Source organism: Palaemon carinicauda, chromosome 3 (assembly GCF_036898095.1).
Source record: "Palaemon carinicauda isolate YSFRI2023 chromosome 3, ASM3689809v2, whole genome shotgun sequence".
Taxonomy (NCBI): domain Eukaryota; kingdom Metazoa; phylum Arthropoda; class Malacostraca; order Decapoda; family Palaemonidae; genus Palaemon; species Palaemon carinicauda.
In genome coordinates, this window is record NC_090727.1 from 128,143,663 (window position 1) to 128,170,446 (window position 26,784).

At 42.3% G+C, this 26,784-nt stretch overlaps 1 long non-coding RNA gene across 1 annotated transcript in view; it reads right to left on the reverse strand.

Annotated features, from left to right (window-relative positions):
* Positions 1–26,327, reverse strand: part of LOC137638488 (uncharacterized) — a 32,142-nt gene extending 5,815 nt beyond the window's left edge. Inside the window, exon 1 of the long non-coding RNA XR_011044141.1 lies at positions 26,096–26,327. This is a non-coding gene — a long non-coding RNA (uncharacterized lncRNA). The remainder of the gene's footprint in view (positions 1–26,095) is intronic.
* Positions 26,328–26,784: the final 457 nt, after the last annotated feature.

The following is a 26,784-nucleotide window of genomic DNA, read 5'->3' on the forward strand; positions in this document are numbered from 1 at the left end:
ATATCTACAGTATAGAATATACTGCAGATAGAAAACTACTATATATTTTATACTAGTAGTTATTTCCAATATATCTTGGATATCCAACACAGGCATTTGCTGAACCCAGTCCCATATTGAATGAATATGATTTCTTCAATATCCTGATTAGAAATCAGTATTCGGATTACCCTACAATATTAAATAACTTCAAGGCAGAAGTGATACACTCCTAACCCTTAAAGGGTAGAGCCTCTATCCTCGAGTCTCCCTGATCAGGAAACACTATTTTAATATTGTAAGGAAGGCTACAGCAAATAGGCTGAGTGGGATATACAAATATACGTCTTTGATTTTCCTAGTCCAACTGGCTTCATGCTAGATGGACCGTACTGTCATATGCTACTATGAAGGCAGCATAATGACTAGACTACAATACATGATGTACAGTAGCCAGTAAATTGCAGTATAGACTTACTGCAAATAGAAAACTACAGTACCATTATACAGTAGTAATTTCTAACATACCTTGGGTACCCTTGTACGAGCATTCCGCTGGTACCGCTCATATATTGAATGAATAGTTTTCTTCAATATTCTGATTGAGAATCAGTCATCCTGACCCCACGGTATTAAGATTATTTTGGGACAGTGAATTGGTACTTCTCTACCCCTAGGGGTAAGAGCCCTTCTACTGGGAGTTACTCAATACATGAACCCCCATGTAGTTAATACTGAGGAGAGGTAACTGCATTTGCTTGCAGGGGTACACAAGTATGTATCTCCTACTATCCCTTTATAGCTTACTATCCTAAGCTATTCTGTTGTAGATGACCTTTGCATGTTGATTATCAGGGAGATAATCCTTTGTATACTCATTTGGTTTTCCTTTCTTTACAGGAGGAACACCAGATACCTTGTGCTGCAGTCCTCTGCAAGGCCAAGAGTAAGTATTTTTATGGTCATAATACTTGCAGGTTTCATGCCCCCTGCAATATTATTTCCGGATCCCTACATTATTGGAACCCACAGGTTTGCAATATATGTCGGACATTAATGTCTGAAGGTTTTGAAAATCCCAAGTCTACGGAGACTAGGGATACAGCTCAATACAAGTTACGCAACTGGGTGAGAGGCTTCCAAAAAATCTCTCCGGGACCCTTCCTACCTACTGATAGGATGCGTAAGCTACTATTTCCGAAAGCAAGCAGGGAAATAGTAGTGCCTCAGGATCCAACTACATCCCCAGACGGCCAGAAAACCTTTGGGATTGAGGGCAAGAAGTGCCCCAAGGTAGAAGAGAAAAATGTCGTGTCGGAATTTCCTCCGCCTATGCCAGCTTTAGAGCCATCGATGTCGACATCTTCGTCTTCTACTCCTCTATTGGATAAAATGGTACAATTATGTATCCAACTGAAGAATCAGATAGAGGGTTTTCGTAAACAAAACGAAAAGCAGGAAGAAAAACGCAAGATAGAGCCTCGCAAAGCTTATCTTGTCGCTTCCCAGGGGTTAGTTACACGACCCATGGATCAAGACCTACCAACATGCTCCAAAACCAATCCCTGGAGGTTTGCAGAGCAGATGCCGATTTTAAATGGCAATCTCTACATCTCAAGAGAAAATGGGTGCTGTTGCTTTGGACAAAATTCAATTTTGGCCAAGCTTTGATGCTTTCCCTAATTGTTGGGTTCGACTGAAGTACGAACCAAATTCAAGGAAAGGAACAGAACCAAAGGAGGTCATGATTCTCGACCATGATAAGGCACAGACTATCCTCTCAGGTAGTCTGAAAAAGGCGGGTTATTCAGAGTCGAAGGTATTCTTACTGAATAACAGACATCCTTCCTTTCTTGCTCCTCCTTCACTCTCATTCCCCTTTACGGGGAAGGCATTTATATCTGTTGCCAAAGCGGTGGAGGCGGGTAAGCCATGTCCCACACTCGAAGAGTGCAAGCCTCTGTCACCAGCATTTCCCAGACAGGAAAAGGATTGGAAAGAAGTCCATTTGACTTTTTCAGTAGGAAAATTAGATGCGGATGTCGCAAGTCGACAATTTAATGTATGTCTCCCTAAATTATGTGAGTTGTTCTTGCATAATGAACAAGAGACAAAGGAGAGACTTGTGACCTCCCTTTCTCTACAAAACTATTTAGAGTTGTGTTCAACCTACGAAAATACCCAAGACATGCTCATGGTCATAGCCAAAATGCATATGGCTACCTTAGTTAAGGACCTTTACGACTTTATGAAGGCTACGAGAGCATGTAGATTGTTTGTGTTCGCTGCTGCAACAGTGAAACACGAAACAAGGAAGCTAATATCTTCCAACATCTGGGGTAAAGACCTCTTCCCACACGAGGTAATTAAGAAAGTACTGTAGTTAAGAACGCCACCATGGAGAGAACAAGTCTTCTCCAAAAATGGGGCATCCTTTCTAAGAGAAAATCTTCCATGGTTGTGGGTCCCCAACCTAAAAAGATCGAAAATGCTGGAAATATCCGGGCTCCTCAACAACATCCCACTATTCCTGTGACCACGATGCCACAGGCAGATGGTCGAAAGTCTAAGCCTACTGAGTATTCGAAGCATGAAGACGCTTCTGCTAGGAGGAACATTCCTTCAGGATCGCAGGACCTTCGATCCTTCGGTCCAAAGCCTATTCAAGATGAGCCCTTGATGGGAAACAGAAATGTCCCCACCATCATTTCCTTACCTTCTCCTACAATTCAAAATCCTCCTGGAGGAGTATACCCGAGAGCTATAGAGCATACAGGTGGTAAGAAAACTATAGCCCATCGAGTTCCAGGGAAGGCTGTTTTGTGTTCACGAGAAGGACTCGTGAAATCTCCTAGTCATTCTGAACTTGTCGCCACTCAACAAGTTCATAGAAAACAGCGAGTTCTGAATGTTAATCCTTACGAACATATGGACCTTGTCTCAAGTAGGGGTGTTTGTAGTCTTGTCAGACCTGAAAGGTGTCTTGCGGAACCTTCCAGTCAACCACCCACCTTCCTCCTATCTAGAATTAAAGTTAAAGATAGCAACATTCATCCTAGGAAAGATACGTGTCGGACTCACAGTCCTAAGTATCTTCATAGGATTGGCAAACTTAGTCACGTCAAAGTCAAGCCTAGAAATGGTTCAGGCATTTATATACCTGAACGAGAGGCTGGGGTGGGCAGCACCCGAAGTGGCTGGCCAATGTGCATTCAAGGAAATGACCCGGTTCCCGGAACATCACGGATGCAAGATAAGCTTCTAGAAGTTTCGACTTTCTCCAGCTCAAGGGTTTCAATGGCTGAAAAACCATTGAAGCCCACAGTCACATCAACTCTCCTTTCCCTTGGGAATATAAAAGGAGCTCGCGAGGTCTGTCAAGAGACTCAGGTAATCAGTCATATTTCCAAGACGCCAACAGGGACAAGCGCTAAACTTTCCCCAGCTCGCAATAGTGACAGACCTAGTGCAAAGAGCACAGCGGAAAGATGCGTTAAGAGCCTGGAGAAAATACGCATCAAACGCTTGAAGAGTTAAAAAAAGACTGATATCGGTCCCTCTTTAATCGCTTCTCTAACAAAAATTAAAGCACGGAAGTCCTAAGACTCTGCTGGTCCTATCATGAGTGGAGAAGCCCCCTCCATACAGATCTGACTTCCTACGACTGATCTGGGACACCGAAGCGATAAGAAGACGTCACAATTGAACGTCTCATTCAGTCTAGGTGAAGTTACCCATCCCTTTCTTAAAGGGATGGCACCTGCCAGCAGTTCATTTACAACTGATCCACAAGGTGACAGTGGATGCTCTATTTTGGTCCAAGCCGATAGATAGAGTTGGAATGGTCCATGGACGCAGACCTATTCCCTCCCAGTTGGGAACAAGTCCCGGAACTGCTATTCGACCTCTTCGTCACGAGCGTCTTCAAGAAACTACCTCGATATGTAGCCCCATACGAGGATCCTCTAGTGGGGCTGATAGACAATGTGAAGAACTTGAAGATGAGGCTGGTCCTAGCTCTGATCCTAGGTTTATTTCCGAAGGTTCAGAAATTAATTGCCTTCGTTTTATCACAGAGAACCCAAACCCTTCATTTCATGATTTTCTTACTCTAGCGGTTAGAAAAAGATTTGGGATCTCAAAAGGCAATATAGAATTCTTAGAAGAATACAAGGCTAAGTCAACTAGAAGACAATATGAGTCTTCCTGGAAAAAGTGGGTTGCGTTTGTGAAAGCAAAAGGACCGAAAGAAATTTCAATGAACTTCTGTCTGTCCTCCTTTGTCCACCTTCAAGCCAAGGTCTGGCGGCCAATACGATAAATACGTGCAAGTCAGCCTTGACTAGGCCTCTCCTATATGCTTTTCAAGTGGATCTGGCGGATGAAATCTTTAATAAGATTCCGAAGGCATGTGCTAGGCTTAGTCCCGCAGTACCACCAAAGCCCATCTCTTGGTCTTTGGACAAGGTCCTACATTATGCCTCATCTGTGAACAATGAAGATTGTTCTCTTAAGGATCTAACCCAAAAGGTTATTTTTCTATTTGCTATAGCCTCTGGGGCTAGAGTTAGTGAAATAGTGGCCCTATCCAGAGATGAGGGTCACATTCAGTTCATGGAAGTGGGAGAACTGAATCTCTTTCCTGATCCATCCTTTCTCGCTAAAAACGAGCTACCCACCAAGAGATGGGGTCCCTGGAGAATCTGCCCTCTGAAGGAAGATGCCCACTAAGAGATGGGGTCCCTGGAGAATCTGCCCTCTGAAGGAAGATGCCCACTAAGAGATGGGGTCCCTGGAGAATCTGCCCTCTGAAGGAAGACGCCCACTAAGAGATGGGGTCCCTGGAGAATCTGCCCTCTGAAGGAAGATGTCTCCATGTCCTGTAGAGTGTCTTAAGGTCTATCTTCGTAGAAGTTCAGACTTCAGGGGAGGACAGCTCTTTAAAGGAGAAACTTCTGGATCAAATTTATCCCTGAAACAACTAAGGGCGAAGCTCACCTACTTTATTCGTAGAGCGGATCCGGACAGTACTCCCGCAGGTCATGATCCGAGAAAGATTGCCTCATCACTGAATTTCTTTCAGTATATGGACTTTGAGCGTCTTCGTTCATACACTGGATGGAAATCATCCAGAGTGTTTTACAAACACTATGCAAAACAAGTGCATGAACTGAAACACTTCGTTGTGGAGGCAGGTAGTGTATTAAAACCTGCCCCCTAATTACTGTGGTAAACAGTTGATAGCTTGGGACCTCATATGTCCTCGCACATGTACTGGGTGAGAATCATCCAGAGTGTTCTACAAACACTACGCTAAGCAAGTCCATGATCGAGAGCAGTATGTGGTGACGTCGGGTAGAATACTTAACCTGCCGTCTAATTCTACGATGAACAGCTAATTGACTGGGACTGTCAATTAAAGGGAGAAGCAGTCACCCTTCTTAGGTGTGACCTCTCTTGATTAAGTGTTACCATGGTGACACTAGCTTTGTTCAAAATCCCAGGTGTGGAATTATACAGATAGCACTAGTGCCAGTGTATGTAGTACACAGTGCAGATTGAAGTAACCAGTACAGGAATTATGAAGAGAAATTGTTTTATAAATTTTCTTCAGTCTGAGAGTGGCACTCATCATTTCTTCCGTTTAAGAAAGAAATATAGTCTCTGTACTCGTTACAGGTATAATCCCATTGTCCTACTACATTAGTTTTACTAACCATCCCTTTTAGTCATTAATTAGGAATAAATGTCTATTAGAATGTAGTGCGTCCGCTTTCGCCAGACAATTGTATGTATACATGCCAGAGTTCTTCAACTTACAAAAGTAAGTATTCCTCATATAATTGTATGCTCACAAATATAGATATAAGTGACACTGATGTTAATTCAGCAAATATACAACTATGAGACTATTTGTATATTCAGTGTACAGTATACTTATGTTTGGTCATACAATATATGTTAACCTCAAGACCCCTTTTCTACTGTCTAGATGACTCTTCCCTGTAGGAGGCAGGAAGCACTAACATTGTTTATGATTAGTGATGATGACGAATAACGGTGACGTCACTTGTCTCAATTGGTCCCCATGACCATAGAAAAGGTTGCTATAAGGTTAAGGCACTGATGAAAATCCACAGATACACTAATGCTCTGGTATGCTTCCATCAGGACGACATGGCTTGAGCCCAAAAAACGGATTTTGAGCGAAGGGAAAAATCTATTTTTGGGCGAGATAGCCATGTCGTCCTGATGGACCCACCCAACTCTTCTAAAAAAAAAAAAAAGATCTTCACAGTATCCCCCCAGTGGTACTGTTTCTGTAACACCATGGTCAATGCTACAAGGAATGTCCGCCATCATGGGAATGGCGCTGTTATCATGCTCAATAATAGTACGAGAACGGGGTAGCCTTGATACGGCTCCCTTTTATTTTGCCACACCTCCTCGAAGCGTAAACGCTATTAGGGGTGCATATTGCTATGAGGCGTGTCAAGAATACGTCCTCTGATATTATGCGATATCCTTGAGAGAAAATTTAACGATATTCACGCCAGGAGTTAGAATTCTGGATACCTAAAGGTAAAATTCTCTGGGAATATCACTGTAGTACATATATCCCTTAGGAAGCTACTTTAAGGAACTTCCATCAGGACAACATGGCTATCTCACCCAAAAACAGATTCAGTTTATAGTACCGGCATATATACAGTACAAAAACTATCCCTTAAGCTAAACTGCATTATAGTCCAGAGTTTCGCAATCAAAACATTGTTTTGAATTAAATCAAATTAAACTATGTGCATAATAAAACATATGTTTGAAGTAATGACACTTAAGATGAGAATATTGTTCAACAGCAGCTTACAAAACTAAATGACAAAACCTTAACGACAAAACCGTGACTGGCTAAAATGCTTGGTTATCAAGGTATTAGTGACTGCTTATATCAACAATTTGCCTTTGTCTTTTCACTTATTATTTACAGGGAAAGGGGGCTTAGCGAGAGCAAACTCATCAAACCTAGCCATATAACAGCAACTAAGAACAAATTCTACCTAAAACACCTAAGTACATATAGCCTAGCTAAATAACTTATCAGTAAATAGAGCCCAGTAACAGTTATTCAACTAATATCTGAAAAGAATAACTAGCTACACAATAAAAAAAAACCCTTGGAACAATCACCACTTCATGGCTAGGATCTTGTTCCCTTGGCCTACATGCAGTATTGGGGAGATGTGCAGCCTTTCAAAAAAAAAAAGGCCAATTTGAAAGGCAACAAAGTCTGCGAGATATTAAAATGGAAAAAGAGAAGGAAGAAGTGTGGGGCTTAACTACCAAGGAAATAATGTATATAAAAAAAATTAAAAAACAGAAAAATACTTTGGTGGGAAAATTCTAAGCATGGAGATAAAGATGGCAAGAGCTTCCTTGAATAGTAGTCTAGCCATTTTAGCCTTTAACCAAAATAATTTAAAGCTCTTTGAAAATGGCGGAAGTGTATAGGCTTGGACAGATTCTTGCAAGTTTTTGGACAGTACATTAAAACCAAAATAAATCACCCAATTTCAAACACAGTAGACAACCTCCTCACCCCAGAACAAGCTGGGTTCAGACCAGGATGTTCTTACTTTGCCCAGATTCTCAACCTAACCCAGTATATATTGGACGGATTTGAACAGCGACAAATCACTGGAGCAGTGTTCAAAGACCTAACACCTGCATACAACACTGAATCACAGCGGCCTACTTCTGAAGCTATCCAAAACATTGAAAAGAAAGACTATAGTGGATATAACCCAAAGTCTCATGGTAAGCACAAAAGAATGGCTGTTCAATATGTATACTAATGATCAACACCCCACCAAACATCCACAGATTAATCAATGCAGACGATCTATGTCTGGCCCTAAAGGCCACAACCTTACAAGAAATTGAAACAAGACTATCAGCGCCCTAAAGCAGATAGGGTAGTACTATGATAAGTCATCTCTAAAAACAAAACCCCCTTAAGACACGGTGCATTCCCCCTGAGAAACAGAGAAGCCAATCACAAACTGAAAATCCTCTGGTGTGACAAAGAGCTAGGGCATCCCCAGTTTCCATTGTACCTAGGGGTAAAACTGGATAGAACTCTGTCATTTGCCACCCATCTGCAAAACTTTAAGGGAAGGTTGGTTCTCGCAATTCCCTGCTAAAAAAACCCAGCAGGAATCAAGTTGGGTGCCAATGCTCATACACCAAGAGCTGCCGCCTTAGCTCAGTACAATGCACCAGCCGAGAACTGTGCACCAGTGAGGAGCAGATCATCATAGGCCAAGAAAACAGACCCTATGCTCAACAATTCATGCAAGAGTCATCACAGGGATACCACGTTCCACTCTCATCAACACCCTTTGCAAACTCGCTGGTATTGCCTGACCCTCCCTGGTCCTAGCTTGGGTGGAGAGGGTGTACGGACGCTGATCATATCTATTTATGGTCAATGTCTAGGGCATTGTCACTTTCCTTTGCCTTTGTCATTCATGAGCAACCTTCAGGGGCCAAAGGATCCCTAAAAACTCAAGAATCTCTGTCACTGTAATAATAGTTAGTTTTTCCATTCTCATTACCACTAAAAACTAACCTTAGAATGCAAGATGGGCGAGGCATATGCTTGCTGGTCTTGAAAGATTTGAAGCCAGTCATTTGTGATCGAGTGGACACTAGTAATTTCAAAGAGGCACTTTTTGTCGACTGCAACATGGCAAACAACACTTCCCTCCTTGTGGGTCTTGTCTACAGAAGCCCAAGTAGCAACGAAGAAAATACAAGGGAACTAAATACACTATTGGGTAAAGCTACAGAGGCAACTACACAAGACCTACTTCTGATTGGTGATTTCAACTTCCCCAGCATAGACTAGAAGCGAGAAATCAGGACAGTTGGCCCAGACCAACCAGCGTCAATATTTCTGAAAGCTACTCAAGATGCCTTCCTTGTACAACATCAGAAAAAGCCTACAAGGTATAGAGAGGGGGAGAAATCCCATCTGCTAGACCTGGTCTTTACAAACCGTGAAGACCTCATAGAAGAAATCACAGTGGCACCAGGAATGGGGAAAAGGGACCACCACACGCTCATTATTAAAATAAATCACCGCAAAGCAATTCCGTCTCAGCAAAAAAAGACTCAACTTCCCAAAGGCAGACTTTGACAAACTTAGAAGTGAACTACAGGAAACAGACTGGGACAGTGAGCTGGAGGGCAGGAATGTGGATGACATGTGGACACTGATTAAAGATAAAATCAACCAGGCAATCCAACACTCAGCACCAACCAAATCCATAAGCAGAGCCCATGCGAAAAAATGGATGGACAGAGAAACACTGGAATCAGTAAGGAAGAAACACAGACTCTTCAGAAGGTGGCAGTAAACCAGAAAAGAGGACGACTACACAGCATACCTTAAGGCAAGGAACAGAGCTAGCAAGAAATGCAAAAAAGCAAAAAGAGGCTTAGAAGCTAAAGTAGCAGCCGAAGCAAAAAGTAATCCAAAAGCCTTTTGGTCATATCTCAAAAGCAAGACGACAAAATCAGGAATAGGAGATCTAGAGAAGAAAGATGGTAGCAAAACAGCATCAGATATAGAAAAGGCAGAAATACTGAACGACTTCTTTCAGAGCGTTATCACACAAGAAGATGATGGCCCGCTACCCGACCCACCAACTGCTGAGTACAACACACCTTTGCAAAACTTTGAGATCTCCGAAGAAAAGGTACAGAAGTTACTCCTGACTCTAAAGACCAACAAAGCTTCAGGACCAGATGGCATCAGCCCTCTTGTTCTCTCAAAGGGTGTAGACATATTGGCTCACCCAGTAACATTGCTCTTTCGCAAGTCTTTGCACGAGGGACAAGTATCACAGGACTGGAGAAGAGCGACGGTCTCACCTCTTTTCAAGAAAGGAAGCCGCCTACAAGCGAGCAATTACAGACCAGTCAGCCTCACATGCATACTCCTTAAGCTGATGGAAAAACTCATCAGAGAAGAAGTCATCAGACATTTGAAGGAAAATCAATTCATCAGCAGAAAACAACATGGCTTTGTACAAGGGAGATCCTGTGTAACTTAACTTCTGGATGTTATGGATACCTGGACAGAAACTCTCGATGCAGGAGGAAGTGTTGACGTTTTATACATGGACTTTATGAAGGCGTTTGACTCTGTGCCACACCGTCGCCTCTTGTCAAAGATCGAGTCGTGTGGGATCCAGGGCAAAGTCCTCAAATGGATACAGGCTTTTCTGAAAGATCGGCAGCAGTGTGTAGCAGTAAATGGAGCAACATCATGACCAGCACCAGTGACGAGAGGGATACCACAAGGAAGCGTGATAGGTCCGATGCTATTTGTCATCTACATCAATGACCTGCCCAATGTCTGCACAAGTGATGTGAAGTTGTTTGCAAATGATACAAAGCTGTTTACCCGCAGTGACATCCCCGGAGCAACAGACAGCCTACAGGCTGACCTTGACAGCTTGCAACACTGGTCACAGGTTTGGTTGCTCCGTTTCTACCCACAGAAGTGCAGCATCCTGAAGCTTGGGGGCAAAATATCTGAGGCAAAGTACACCATGCATGACAACTCACTTGGCGAAATAACACTGGAGGAGCACGAACATGAAAAAGATCTAGGCGTCTACATCGACAACAAGCTAAGCTCTAAAGAACATGTAGCTAAAGCAACCGCAAAAGCCAATAGAGTTGTCGGTATCATTCGACGTACCTTTGACTTCCTGACCAATGATCTCTTCGTACAACTCTACAAAAGCCTTGGGCGCCCTATCCTGGAGTATGGCCACTCAGTATGGCAGCCGCATCACAAAACCTTGTGTAGCGAAATAAGAGGATGTTCAGCGTAGAGCAACCAAGCTGTTTGCTTCACTGAGGGATAAGCCATACTCTGAGAGACTGGAAATACTGGGACTGCCCACTCTTGAGCATCGCAGAAGTCGTGGTGATATGATCGATCTCTACAAATACATACACAAGATCTATGATTCAGATAGGCCAAAGTTTGAAATCAGCAGAGACAGTGCAACAAGAGGTAATAGTCTCAAAATCATCTAAAAGCACTGTAGGCTAGATGTTCGCAGAGGAACTTTCTCCCAGAGGGTGGTCAACACATGGAATGATCTCCCAGACACTGTGGTGCAAGCACCAATGGTGAACGCCTTCAAGAGTAGACTTGACGCCCACTGGAGACTCCTGCCAGGTGTTTACAGCCCATCCTGCCAGTGTTAATTCCTAGGTTTCAATGCCACGCATGCCACTCAATAGAGTACAGTATAAAATTTATTTTTGGTCTCAGGCCATGTCGTCCTGATGGAAGTTCCTATAGGGTAGCTTCCTTGGGTATATTTGACTACGGTGATATTCCCAGAGAATTTACCTCAAGGTATCCAGAATTCTAACTCCTGGAGCGAATATCCCTAATTAAATTTAACCAGGGATATCGCATATTATCAGAGGACGTATTCTTGACACGCCACATAGCAATCTACACCCCGAACAGAATTAACACTTCGAAGGGGTCAAGTGGCAAGAAAACTAAAAAAGAGAATGAAAGGAGAGCCGCTAGCAAGGCACCTCTCCTATCTCGCTTCAAGTGCGAGCATAGCGCCGCCGACGGCGCCATCTGCATTCCTTTTTGCGTAGCTCAACAACTCAGCGTTTTCCGTGTTTACTCGTAAATCTTGGATTATTTCAACCTTATGATGCTTTCTCCAGCCTCTTCTGCCTCGGGAAAGTTGAGTATTATCTTTATTATGTATAAATGTGAGCTCTTGGTGTTCTTAAAAATAATTCGATAGCGATATTTTGGTTACAAGAGCTGTTGCCTACCGGAGGCGTCCTGGACGCCGTCGCTCGCCATGCAAGAGTCATTTAGTTAGCCAGAGCGACATTCCCGGTCCTTATGCTTTAATAATTTTAGCTATTTAGCTTTACATAGGAATTCTTTATATTATGCTATTAGTATTTCTGTTTCGGCGAATGAATTACCGATCCTAGCCTACGCTAGGCTTCGTAGCCTAGACGTTTGGCTCTAGTACTTTCATGCATGATATTCAGATTTCCAATGTTTTAAAATTTATTGAAGCTTTAGGCAGTTTTATACATATAAAATATTGTTGTTATTTATTCCAAGAACGTATACGAGAGTTTCGGAGATTTAGGTAATCGATTCTCTTCGCACCTAGGCTAGTGCCTATGGAGCCCTAGTATACTTTCTCACACTCCCCGGTTGCTCTTTTCTCCTCGGAGAATAAGTGCAATCCCTTTTTCCCTCTGTTTAAGCCTTGGGCTTAACCCTAATGGTTTATCTGAATAAATATTTAGATATAACTATACAGTACTAGGGTGTTTCTGTTCTTTCCTGTTTCCAGAGAATCTGGCTTCAGGAGGGGGCAGGACATCAGTGTCTTTGAGTCTGGGTCAGTTTCTTTCTAGCATTGAGAATGAGATTCCTTTGCTAAGCCTAGGGCAGACACAGGAGGCTTAGCCTCCCTAGACCACTTCTGAAGGTTTCTGTACGAGATGATCCCTTCTTCTAGTGATCTAGCAGACTAGTCCAGTGTTGTTGTTCTCGGTTTGAAGGATAAGATTCTTCTTTCCATGTGAATAGCAACACCAAACCTTGTTTTAGTTCTGAAGGAGATGGCAAGTATTGCCGGTCTCCCTCCCATGATTCCCCCTAGGCTAGGATGAGCTTTCTTGGCTGCGGGGTGATCTATTACAAAAGCAGAGTTTGTAGGACCCTCTTCCCCCTTCCCCCTCTTTCCTTAGTGATGGCCTAGCCATTACATCTCTTGGCCATCATTCTACATCTGTACCTAGTATAGGCTAAGATGTGGAGCTGACTCAGTCCCTTGCCGGCCGGCAAGTTCGTGCCAGCCGGCAAAGGCCTAACTTCTGTAGTGTGTTCCCCAGACCTCCCTTGGTCTCACATCCATGTCTGTCTGTAGAGCCAGGCGGCATGGGATAGAAGGAAGCCTGAATTTACATTCTCCCCTTCCTTATGTTCACTCTCTCTGGATGCCGGGCTGTAAGGCAGTGCCGTCTTATATCCTTACATCCATTCTGTTTCTCTTCTAGTGTTTGTACCCTAGCCCGACTGCCGGCCTGAGTGGCCGGCAGCTGGGCAGGTGGAAGTTCTCTGGTTCTTTTCTACTGCCGGGCGGCATTGGTAGCATACCATTGCCGGCCGGCAACAGAAGCACACCATAAGATCTGCCGGCCGCTACGATTAGCGGCTGGCAGCCGGGTGCTATCATTTATAGTTGCCGGCAGTGTCCAGCGCTCTTCCACCCAATAGTCTAAAGGTAGTATACTTTGGAACTAATTTAAGGTACGTGCCGGCCGGCACATTATATTATATACAGTAGCCAGTATTTTTACAGTATAGAATATACTGCATGGAGAAAACTATAGTATATAAGATATTATAACACTAAGTTTTCCAACACTCTTGTGTTGTCTTGTACAGTCTTTTGTGAAACTGTACAGATGAAGAAATTGAGTTCTTCTTTATTAACTATTCAGTATATTAAAATTACTTATATTGGTGTGAGCTACACCTATTTTTTCCTTTGGAAATACCTTGATGGTTATTCTAGAATAAGAATAACTATAAAAAAATTTATTATCTGGAAGGTTACAGCAATTGACTGGGCATGAAATACAAGGGTGTGTCTTTCCTTCTTTCCTTTCTAGCTTAGTTACTTTAAGCTGTATATACTTAACATTTGTTATCCAGTGATACGTTGTTCACTTAATACTCGTGGAATTTCTTCTCTTTACAGGAAGACCATCCGAAGTGTGGGAGTTTATTCTGCAACGTCCGCAGCAAGAACTTCTGCAGACATGATTTGTGTAGGAGGCACGCAGCATGCGCAGTCTCCAAAGGTGATCTCCGGTATTGGGACCCGCAGGTATGTACAATTTGCACAAACCTGATTACCGAGGCGTTTGACGCCCCTAAGTTGGCGGAGTCAAGGGACGCAGGGAGGGAGAAGCTTCGAACCTGGGTGAGGGGCTTCCAGAAGAATACTTCTGGCCCCTATCTTCCAAGCGAGAAGATGAGGGCTTACCTTTTCCCCAAGGCATCAGCGGATGCAGTGATTCCCCAGCCTCAAGTGGAGATACCTCTGGTTCAGATTCCGGCGGACTCTGAAGTCTCGGACGCCCTACAAGACATCCAACGGGACGATAGGATGTCTGAGGTGTCCCAGTACACTGAAAAAGACCTCCTGGCAGAAGACCAGGATGAGGAGCCGACCCAGGCTCCGGACAATGAAGAGGAAGAATTCGACGAGGAGTCGGCTACTCTGGTTCAGGCCCCTGAACCTGTTCCCTCAACATCGTCTGCTATCCCAGAGGATCTGAGAAGGACTCTTTCTTCCATCATGGGAATGATCCAGCAGATGCAGATAGAAAATAATGAGAAGGCGGCTGCAATGAAGTTGGTTATGCGAAGACTTGCAGCATCACGTGGGCCTCAGATCAGAAGCAGCTCAATGTGAAGGACCTTCCCTTGTGCTCAGATGCCAATCCTTGGAAGTATGCCGAGCACATGCCTATGACGACGGGAAAGATCGTCATCTCTGAGAGATTGGGCTCAGTCCCCCACGAGGAGGTGGAATTCTGGCCCAGCAAGGAGTCGTACCCGGACTGCTATGTCCGTCTTAGGAAGGAGCCAGCTTCATAGGAAGAGACGGAGCCGAAGGAGGTCATAGTTTTTGACCACGCTAAAGCTCAGGCTTTACTATCAGGCTCGCTGAAGGAGAGGGGCTTCACAAACTCAAAGGTACCTGCTTTGGGTAAGAAGCATCCTTCCTTTGTGGCCTCTCCTACTAGAGCCTTTCCCTTTATGGAAAAAGGGTTTACGGCTGTTCTGAAAGCGGTCGAGGCAGGTAAACCATGTCCCTCCTTGGAGGAGTGTAAACTCCTGTCCTTGGCCCTACCCATTGACCAGAAAGACTGGAAGGACGTCCATCTTACCTTCTCAGTCGGGAAGTTGGAGGCCGATATTGCCGGACGTCAGTTTGGTGAAAACCTCCCGAAGCTGTCTGATTTTCTCTTACGTAGGGAGCAAGAGACAAAAGAGAGACTTGCCGCCTCAATGTCTCTGCAAACGACTTTAGAGACCCCAAGGCTCAAGAGATGTTTATGGTAGTGGCCAAAACACATCTGGCCACAGTGACGAATGACCTTTAAAGCTTCGTCAAAGCTAGGAGAGCTTGTAGGGAGTTCGCGTTCGCCTCGGCTGCAGTGAGGCTCGAGCCAAAGAAACTAATCTCCTCCTGCATTTGGGGTAAAGACCTCTTCCCTAGTGAAGCAGTCAAAGAGGTAGTGGATAAGGCCGCCGCAGAAAATAGAAACCTTCTGCAGAAGTGGGGCCTATCTCTTAAACGAAAGTCTTCCCCGGATGAGGGTCCCCAACCAAAGAGGAAGACTAAGAAGCCTAGGCTACCCTCTCGGCCAGCCAAGCCGTACAGACAGCAACAGCAGCAACTTCCTGTGACCGCAGTGCCCCAGATGGTGGTACAAACCCCGACCACGTACCAGTGGGTACCCCAAGCCATGACAACACAGTCTCCGGCATTTAACCCAGCATTCGAAGGGCAGTCTACTACCTTTCGAGCAAGAGCTAGAGGATCAGCCAGATGTTCGTCTAGACGCCACTCAAGGGGAAGGGGGTTCAGGGGAGGTCGCGATCAAGGAGGCAAGGCCTCAGGTCAACAGCAGCAGAAGTGAAATGCTTCCGGTAGGAGGGAGACTTCATCTTTTTCGGGATCGTTGGACCTTCGATCCCTGGGCCCACAGCCTAATCAAGAATGGACTGGGGTGGAGCTGGCACAGCACTCCACCTCCGTTCCCACAATTCTTCCAACACTCCACCCCCGTTCTGGAAGAATACATTCGAGAACTCTTGGAGAAAAAAGTAATGCGAAGGGTAAAGTCCATCAAGTTCCAAGGAAGGCTGTTTTATGTTCCAAAGAAGGGCTCAAAAAAACTCAGAGTCATTCTGGACTTGTCGCCACTCAACAAGTTCATAGTGAACTGCAAGTTCAAGATGCTAACACTGCAACACATAAGGACCTTACTACCCAAGCGGGCATTTACCGTCTCCATAGACTTGTCAGACGCTTATTGGCACATCACAATCAATCTTCAACTCTCCTCCTACCTAGGATTCAAGCTACAACGAAGACTCTACGCCTTCAGAGCCATACCATTCGGGCTAAACATAGCCCCAAGGATCTTCACGAAGCTGGCGAACGCAGCTCTCAAGCAATTACGCCTAAAGGGAATCCAAGTAGTGGCCTACCTGGACGACTGGCTGGTGTGGGCAGCATCCAAGACAGAGTGCATGCAAGCTTCCCAACAGGTGATCCAGTTCCTGGAACATCTAGGCTTCAAGATCAACGGAAAAAAGTCTCGGCTTTCTCCATCTCAAAAGTTTCAGTGGCTGGGAATCCACTGGGACTTACTGTCACACCAACTTTCCATCCCTGTAAAGAAGAGGAAGGAAATAGCAGGTTCTGTCAAGAGACTTCTGGATTCCAAAAGGATATCAAGACGAGAACAGGAGAGAGTGCTGGGCTCTCTCCAGTTTGCCTCAGTAACTGACCCAGTGCTAAGAGCACAGCTAAAGGATGCAACCGGAGTTTGGAGAAGATATGCATCAAACGCGCGAAGAGATCTCATAAGACCAGTACCGACTCGTCTGCGAACGCTTCTCAAGCCATGGTCCAACGTCAAACAACTGAAGAAATCGGTGCTTCTCCAGCCACCTTCCCCCTCTATGACTATTCATACAGATGCCTCAAAGGAGGGATGGGGAGGTCATTCTCATCAGAAGAAGGCCCAAGGAACCTGGTCCAACCTATTCAAGAAATTTCACATAAATTTTCTGGAAGCCATGGCAGTACTTCTTACATTGAAGAAAGTCTCCCCTAGTCGCTCGATCCACATACGATTGGTACTAGACAGCGAGGTGATAGCGAGATGCCTGAATCGACAAGGATCGAGGTCACCTCAAATCAACCAAGTGATGTTGGCCATCTTACGGCTAGCGGAGAAGAAGAGATGGCACTTGTCAGCAGTTCACCTTCAAGAAGTCCGCAATGTGATGGCGGACGCTCTATCCAGGGTCACACCGATAAGAGTCAGAATGGTCCCTAGACGCAGGATCATTCTCCTTCATCTTGAATCAAGTCCCAGAACTGCAGATAGACCTCTTTGCGACGAAAGACAACAAGAAGTTACCTCTCTACGTGTCCCCGTACGAAGATCCCCTAGCGGAGGCAGTGGACGCCATGTCCCTCGACTGGAACATATGGTCCAGGATTTACCTGTTCCCTCCTCACAACCTTCTATTGAGGGTCCTTCCTCACAACCTTCTATTGAGGGTCCTTGACAAACTGAGATCTTTCAAGGGAAAAGTGGCAGTAGTGGTTCACAAGTGGCCGAACAGTGTATGGTTCCCTCTGGCATTAGAACGACGGCTGAAGTTTCTACCGCTACCGGATCCTGTTTTCAATCAGCGAGTTCAGAATTCGACTGTCTGCACTTCATCACTGAAAACCCGAAACCTGCAGCTCATGATTTTCTCTCCCTAGCGGTGAGAAAGAGTTTCGGGATATCAAAAGACAGTATAGACTTTTTAGAGGAATATAAGTCCAAATCCACTAGAAGACAATATGAGTAATCATGAAGGAAGTGGGTGTCCTTTGTCAAGGCGAAGAATCCACAAAAGATCTCGACAGACTTCTGCTTATCTTTCTTCATTCACCTCCATGGTCAAGGCTTAGCAGCCAACACAATATCGACGTGCAAGTCCGCCTTGACAAGACCTATTCTATATGCCTTCCAGGTCGACCTCTCTAACGACATTTTTAACAAAATTCCGAAGGCCTGTGCTAGGCTCAGACCATCAGCACCTCCGAAACTCATTTCATGGTCTCTGGATGAGGTTCTTCATTTCGCTACGCTGATGAACAATGAGGAGTGTGCTTTAAAGGATTTGACCCAAAAAGTTATATTTCTGTTCGCACTCGCTTAGGGGGCTACAGTTAGTGAAATAGTAGCCCTCTCGAGAGAGGAAAGTCGTGTTCAGTTCTTAGATGGGGGAGAACTGACCCTTTTTCCGGACCCAACGTTTCTTGCCAAGAATGAGCTACCCACCAACAGGTGGGGTCCCTGGAGAATCTGCCCTCTGAAAGAAGATGCATCTCTATGTCTAGTGGAATGCTTAAAGGTCTATCTTCGTAGAACTTCAGAGTTTAGGGGAGGTCAGCTGTTTACGGGAGAAACATAAGGTTCAAATTTATCTCTGAAACAACTAAGGGCGAAAATTCCCTATTTTATTCGCAGAGCGGATCCAGATAGTACACCCGCAGGTCACGATCCGAGGAAAGTTGCCTCGTCCATAAATTTCTTTAATAACATGGATTTCGAACATCTTCGCTCATACACTGGCTGGAAGTCTTCCAGAGTATTCTTTAGACACTATGCGAAGCAAGTGGAGAAACTGAAGAGGTCTGTGGTAGCAGTGGGTAGTGTCGTCAAACCTACTGTTTAACTCCGCGAGGAACAGCGAAATTAATTGGGACGATTAATTCTAGGGTGGGTGTGTAGTCACGGACTGTTCTACAGACTAAGTGTCAGGTCACTAAGGTGTCCTCGTTGACTGTTCCATAATCAAAGGTGAACCTAGCATAAGTGCAGACACGTGTGCCAAGCGTTTCCAACGCCAGTGTGATTGAATAGTAAGACAGACTTTCATGATTTTAATATCTCAATATTAAAAGTGGCGCTTATGTTCTTTCTTTTCAGATACATAATTTTTCTGCTTACTATGATCCTTATGCTTATTTGTTGGTTATCCTCTTCTTATACTTGTATAATTGCTGATTAACCTGTTTTTATTTTATTGATTGTCAATAAACTAGTTCCTGTGAACCTTGCATCTCATTCGTCTGTGTCATTTTACTAGAAAATGGTTTAGCATTACTTAAACTATGTATAATTTTAACATGAATAATCCTAATAGGTCGTTCCTGACTGAAAGCAAACTTTCATTGGTTTATGCTTTCCCCTAGTAGGGAGGACTTCATGCCCTATAGGGACAGTGGCGGAAATGCAGTTTTCTTCCTATCCGGATATAAACCTTTGTCCAATCCAGTAATAGAACGGGGGACTTGTCGGTATTTCATATCGACACAAGCGGTTCTTCTACAAACTTTGATTTACATAATATAGGGTGAGACCACTATATTGGCTTATCTTATTCATACATAGGTATATGTACTCCGAGACTTTTTCCAGAGTCGAGTATGAATCTTCCCTGTAGGGGGCAGGCAGCACTAACATAGTCTATGTTTAGATGAATTGATGTATGACAGTAACATCTTACGTCTCTAGGTCTAGGCTGACCAAGAAATACCTTCTTGAGAGTACGGCACGTTTTGAGAATCCACAGATACAGTAATGCTCTGGTATACTTCCATCAGGTCGACATGGCTTGAGCCCAAAAAACGGATTTTGAGCGAAGCGAAAAATCTTTTTTTGGGTGAGATAGCCATGTCGTCCTGATGGACCCGCCCTTCCTTTTTCTTAAAAAGGGCTATAGGACCCCTCCCTATATACAGTATCTGTAGCACCTCGTGTATCGCTACAAGGAATGCAGATGGCGCTGTCGGCGGCGCTATGCTCGCACTCGAAGCGAGATAGGAGAGGTGCCTTGCTAGCGGCGCTATGCTCGCACTCGAAGCGAGATAGGAGAGGTGCCTTGCTAGCGGCGCAATGCTCGCACTCGAAGCGAGATAGGAGAGGTGCCTTGCTAGCGGCGCAATGCTCGCACTCGAAGCGAGATAGGAGAGGTGCCTTGCTAGCGGCTCTCCTTTCATTCTCGTTTTTCGTTTTCTTGCCACTTGACCCCTTCGAAGTGTTAATTCTGTTCGGGGTGTAGATTGCTATGTGGCGTGTCAAGAATACGTCCTCTGATATTATGCGATATCCCTGGTTAAATTTAATTAGGGATATTTGCTCCAGGAGTTTGAATTCTGGATACCTTAAGGTAAATTCTCTGGGAATATCACCGTAGTCAAATATACCCAAGGAAGCTACCCTATAGGAACTTCCATCAGGACGACATGTTTATCTCACCCAAAAATAGATTTTTCGCTTCACTCAAAATCCGTTTTAGAATGATGAACAGGTCCCAACAGGACCTCAAACATCTAACCAGTTCAAGTTCAATTTCAAGTTCTGAAATGCTCAAAAACAAGGTTCTAAAGTTTCTACAGGTTGCAAAATCAGTTTTGAAGTTCAAATGAAAGACTCAAAACCTTTCACAGGAATTTAGGACTATAATAACCTGGTAATCAAACTATCACAAGACATACCAGCAAGACACACTTAACAATTAAGCAATATAATACATTACAGCAGAAGGGAAAGCCCATCTAAAATGCAATAATCACAACAGATTCAAAATTACTACCAACTAATTTTCTCTATTTTTTTCCAACCGTTTCCCAACTGAATCCTCAAGAATACTTTAAGGCAAACTTTGCCTGGTATCTTTCATTCTACACTAAAATTAACGTCAACTTACAATTTCAAGAAGTCTCAGAACAGATAAATCTTGTTGGCACGTTTTCAACCTATTACTCGTAAAGATAATTATTACTCTGGTTTCTGCCACATTCTTATAAGGATAATGATTCCTCAGGTTACTTTCAAGAAAAAAAAATTTTCTTACCTATATAATGAAAAACATTAAAGTACGGGAGTGAAAAGTCTAATCTATAATAATGCATTACTGAACGCCATGTCACAATGTGCAACCAGTTTATTTTCTGAATAGGAGAAAGTATTACAGAAGACCAGCTCATCAATCTCTCTACAAGTAAATTAGGAAATATTCTACAAATAAATCTTGGAGGGTTTTCATGTTGCTCCTTCGTTGCCAGTCTGGAGACCTAGAAATTAATTCTCCCAAGATAAAACGTACTCCCGTTCTAACAGCAACTATTATTTTTTAATTAGTTATATAATTAAGAAAAAAAGTAGTCGTGGCAACTGCTGTACGATCTAAGATTAAGTTTGAGCTTTAAAAATCTGAAATGAGTTGACCCTGTCCTTTAAAATCATACAGCAAAAGATTTATAGTGGACATACACAGTACACTAAATTAACGATTTATAGATGCAGTTCACATATACACAAATACATTATTTTACTCTAATATTTCTAGAGCACACCAATGCTGTTACTGTTCTGAAAATATTTTTTGATTGTTAATTCTCTTATTTCCTTGTTTCCTTACATCACTGGGATATTTTTCCTGTTGTAGCCCCTGGGCTTATAGCGTTCTGCTTTTCCAATTAGGGTTGTAGCTTAGCAAGTAATAATAATAATAATAATAATAATAATAATAATAATAGATCTATACACTAACATCCATACGTATACGTACTTAACCGCATATATATATATATATATATATATATATATATATATATATATATATATATATATATATATATATATATATCACAGTCGGGACAGGTACTACTACAATGCTCTATTAGGGGAGAATTATTACCTAGGTAAAATGAATTCGTTATTGAAAAGCTTTTGTAGTTTATCACTCGTGAGTACAGGGGGGAGAAAATTAGACTTACGACCACCTGCAACAAAACTACACTTGAAAAGACAGAGCTGCTTATATTAGCGTGCTTTTTCCACATTCGTATGGGGTAACACTGTTGCCTTCTTTTGAAGACATTCATTAAAATTAACCACACCAAAATACACTCATCGATACACTACCTATAGGAGGAAGAACGTTCAGTTATGACTTATGCTGCACCGAGACTCTTCAACGACCTTCCACTCGATGTCAAGAATAGCAAAAATGTGGCAGTTTTCAAGAAAAACCTGAAGACTTATCTCTTTAGAAAGTGTTATAATAGTGACCTTAAAACTATTAAGCCTGAATACAAATGCTAGCGAAATAACTGATAATGATACAGAGCAAAATATTAACTGGAAAGAAATTATTTTCACACACCAAGGCCCGCCTGAACAGACCTTTAGTGTCTGATGGAGGGAGAGAAATAAACCCGTAAAAGTAAGTAAGTACGTAAGTAAGTACGTAAGTAAGTAAGTAACCCTATGCATCAAAACTGCACATGTGAAAATGCCCACCCATTAAAATAAAACCATGAAAATCAAACTGAGCAATTCTCTAATAGTAGCAGCAACAAATTCACATATTTTGTACCCTATCGTATTAAAGGATTTTACTTCGAAAGGATTTTACTTCGAAAGCACTGAATAATCCAGTTCCAATCACTTAAACCCGTTTTCTCAAAATAGCGTTCATAAATCCATATATCTAATCACGTTTGACAGCCATTTTCCTCAACTACTGAAATAAGCCTGAGGCCAATCAAATATTTGTTTATTCCTTATTTGGGGATTAATTATAATACTGTATTACAACTTCCAACAAAAAACACCCTTATTCTGGCGAAACGATCCTTAACATTATTGAATGATTTACTATGCTATGACTTCTTACTATACTCATTTTTATTTAATGAGGCGCATTTGCACAGACTCGCAGCAGTGCCCCTTTAGCTCGGAAAAGTTTCCTGCTATCTGATTGGTTAGAATTATCTTGTACAACCAATCAGCGATCAGGAAACTTTTCCGAGCTAAAAGGGCACTGCTGTGAGTCGGTGCAAATGCGCCTCATTAAAAAAAATTAAGTATGGTGACAGTATTTCTGTTAATTATAAATATAAGTAAGATAAACGACCCAAGAGCACATTTCCAATTAGATTTGTAAGTAACAGAAGTACATTGGCACAATTAATTAATCTCAATCCTTCGATAATGTAAAATAATATACGCCTATAAAAATTGGCGAAAAATTATTCTACAAATTACTGAAGCAGATATCACCACCGATGGTGTCTGTTACGGCTGTTACCCGAAATTACAAACCCACTTAAAAAGTCATTATCAACTTAATTCAATCGAACTTAAAATTATTCCATAAGGTATCATTATAGTATAGTACAATTTAACCAATTTCTTTTCAGTGATCAATCTAAAATGTGTAAGAATTGGTGCCGTTGATAATTCAGATAAAAGAAATATTTGGTGAAGAGGTGTTTAAAATGTACGGTAAACGAAAGTTAACACTTATACACTACAAAAAAACAACAACGATTATTACCAAGTAACTTACGGGCTGCCAACGCAAGAGCCCGTGTTTTACTTCAGGTAAAGCAATATAAAAGTAATTGGTAAGTAACACTTTCAATGAACAAAGATGAACAGTAAAGTTTCTTTTACGTCATTTGCCCTTTTGAAAATATATATCACGGTGGAGGGGGGGGGGGGGGGCGGAAATCCATACAATTTAATAGTAATGGAGCAATTTTAAGAGTTAACCGTTCATAACTGAGCTGGACATTTCTTTTTTAAATTCATATCTTGCTTTTAAGCTAAATACTAATAACTTTACGTAACTTAAAAAAAATACACATATGAGCAATTCATTTACTATTTTTTTTAATCAACATCAATTTCGTAAACTATATAAAAAAATTACAAAATGCTTCTGAATTTGTCTTTAAACTTACTGGGCGAGAATAAATTCCTCAGAATTAAGCAAATAATCATCCAAGCAAGGAACAGATTAGTCACCTTTTAATACTTACGAAGTGTGATCAAGATTAACTGTTAAGATAGCTTATTAACCATCAAACTAAAAATATATTTGGTGTTTTCTTATATCCTTCCAGCGTTAAAAAGTCAAAAGACCGAGTTATGTCATTAAAAGTAAATTAATCTAAGGATTTCAAGGTGCAAAACCTTTCATAATTCTAATAATTTTCTTCAGGTATCTATTGGTAAAAAATTCAATGTGCAAAACCTTTCCTAATTCTAAATTATCTTCAGGTAAAAAAAAAAGAACCCCGATGCAAAATTCCTTTTAACTCGATAACTAACATTTTCTATATACTAAGCAGAATGGGTATAATTACCCTTTATAACTATGTATAACGATTAACAACCATTTACCCTTCAAGTAAAGGAGTTGATACGGTTAATGTAAACGAACGAGTTGTGCTGTAAGTTTATAAAGTAATATCGTCGTTGTTTGCAAGACAAAATTGCATTGATGTAATGGGTGGCAGCCTAGCATTACAAGGAACAATAAAACTCAATAAAACTACTTACAGTTTGGCTATGAATTCTACTACCAAGTTTATGAAGGATAAATATTTTTAATCTAAAAGCAATGCAATTGTGACCAAACTTTTCGCCAGATAAATATGAAATACGTTTGCTATATAATGTGTTAATTTATTAAAACTGCTCAAACCCGACAAGTAGAATAAGAAAATGTTATAAAATATTTCAAGGTTGATAACTAAATTTTTTTTCTTAAACCAGCCTCGTTAAAAAACATACGTAGTATTAAAACCAACGATTTGTCTCAGGACACAATATTGCAACAACCAACGTTATAAATGTACACACATAATTATGAACACTAATTTATCATATTTGTGAACAGTGAAACTATCCAACAAGGCAGAAAAACACGACTCTGAAGAGACCAGAGGAGGTCGCTCATGAAAGAGACTGGCCACATGTGGAATTATGGTCAGTACCCAAGTAACCACCCACCTTCCATCAAACTAGGACTGGGAAGAGCCAGGCAATGGCTGCTGATTGCTAGGACCAGGGAGGGCCAGGCAATGGCTGCTGATTGCTAGGACCAGGGAGGGCCAGGCAATGGCTGCTGATTGCTAGGACCAGGGAGGGCCAGGCAATGGCTGCTGATTGCTAGGACCAGGGAGGGCCAGGCAATGGCTGCTGATTGCTAGGACCAGGGAGGGCCAGGCAATGGCTGCTGATTGCTAGGACCAGGGAGGGCCAGGCAATGGCTGCTGATTGCTAGGACCAGGGAGGGCCAGGCAATGGCTGCTGATTGCTAGGACCAGGGAGGGCCAGGCAATGGCTGCTGATTGCTAGGACCAGGGAGGGCCAGGCAATGGCTGCTGATTGCTAGGACCAGGGAGGGCCAGGCAATGGCTGCTGATTGCTAGGACCAGGGAGGGCCAGGCAATGGCTGCTGATTGCTAGGACCAGGGAGGGCCAGGCAATGGCTGCTGATTGCTAGGACCAGGGAGGGCCAGGCAATGGCTGCTGATTGCTAGGACTAGGAAGGGCCAGGCAATGGCTGCTGATAATTGAGTGTAGACATATTGGCTCTAGCCCAAACCCTTCCTTAACTCGCAAGGGCAGTAAGGTTACTAACAAGAAATTATCGCGCTATTCCCTTACCACATTAATAGTTGCTTTTCGAAAATAGCTCACGTTGTCATAAACTTTAATTAAAGCAACCAACTAATTATAATCACATCAAAGCTATAATGAATTTGGATCATATGGACCGGAACCGCCATTAAGACCGAAGAGATCATTAAAAGTCGAGGTGTAACAAGAAAACTCCAAAATTGCACTAAGAAGCAAAATAGAAAAAAGTTGGACAGCAAGATTAAAGGAAAGGAAAATGGAGACCAGAGAAAACATGGATTCTGCTGAAGCAGCTCGAGTTATACTGCCCAGAGTTAGACAAAATGGAACCTCTGAATATGATCAGATCAGACACTCTATCGTTAAGTTTTAATTATCACAAATTCTGAAAAAAAAGTTCTGAGGGAACTTAAAATACAAAGGCGCAGTAATTTGGGCAACATTAAAACGTCTGCATATTCATCAGTTTAACCTAAGATTTAATAAAATAAAATTATACAATATTTCAACAATCCACTGTCCCCACGCATTAAGGGACAAATAACCATTTAATCCATATGAAAAACATGACTAACGAACAAACAGTGTATACGTTAATTGTCAAAATGATCCTACACATCTGCAAATCCCTATCTATTAACTGCATTAATATTCCTAACTCATAAAAACTATGAACATGTCCCATGGCCTGGAACATAAAACCACCATTTTTTACCTTTACCAAGTTAAGCCAAGATGACGCCTGTCGTATGTTGTCACTACTATAGAAAAGAATTGACTAAACCCGATGATCTGTACAGATTCGTTGAGGATCCATTCCCTGTAATACTTTTAGCAGCTCTCAACCAATCACAAGCAAGGAGAGATGAAAGCATTCCTGATTGGCTGAGAAACAAGGACATTCCAAAAATGAATACTAGTGTATTACGTCACAGAAAACAGACCTGGCATCTGTTGTTAAATAAAAAAAACTGTGCAAGGACACTGAAACCATCCAAAAATGAATATTAGTGTATTACGTCACAGCAAACAGACCTGACATCTGTTGTTAAATAAAAAAAACTGTACAAGGACACTGAAACAATCCAAAAATGAATATTAGTGTATTACGTCACAGCAAACAGACCTGACATCTGTTGTTAAATAAAAAGAACTGTACAAGGACACTGAAACAATCCACAAATGAATATTAGTGTATTACGTCACAGCAAACAGACCTGACATCTGTTGTTAAACAAAAAAACTGTACAAGGACACTGAAACAATCCACAAATGAATATTAGTGTATTACGTCACAGCAAACAGACCTGACATCTGTTGTTAAATAGAAAAACTGGAAAAGAAGAACAAGGACCCTGAAACAATCCAAAAATGAATATCAGTGTCTTACGTCACAGCAAACAG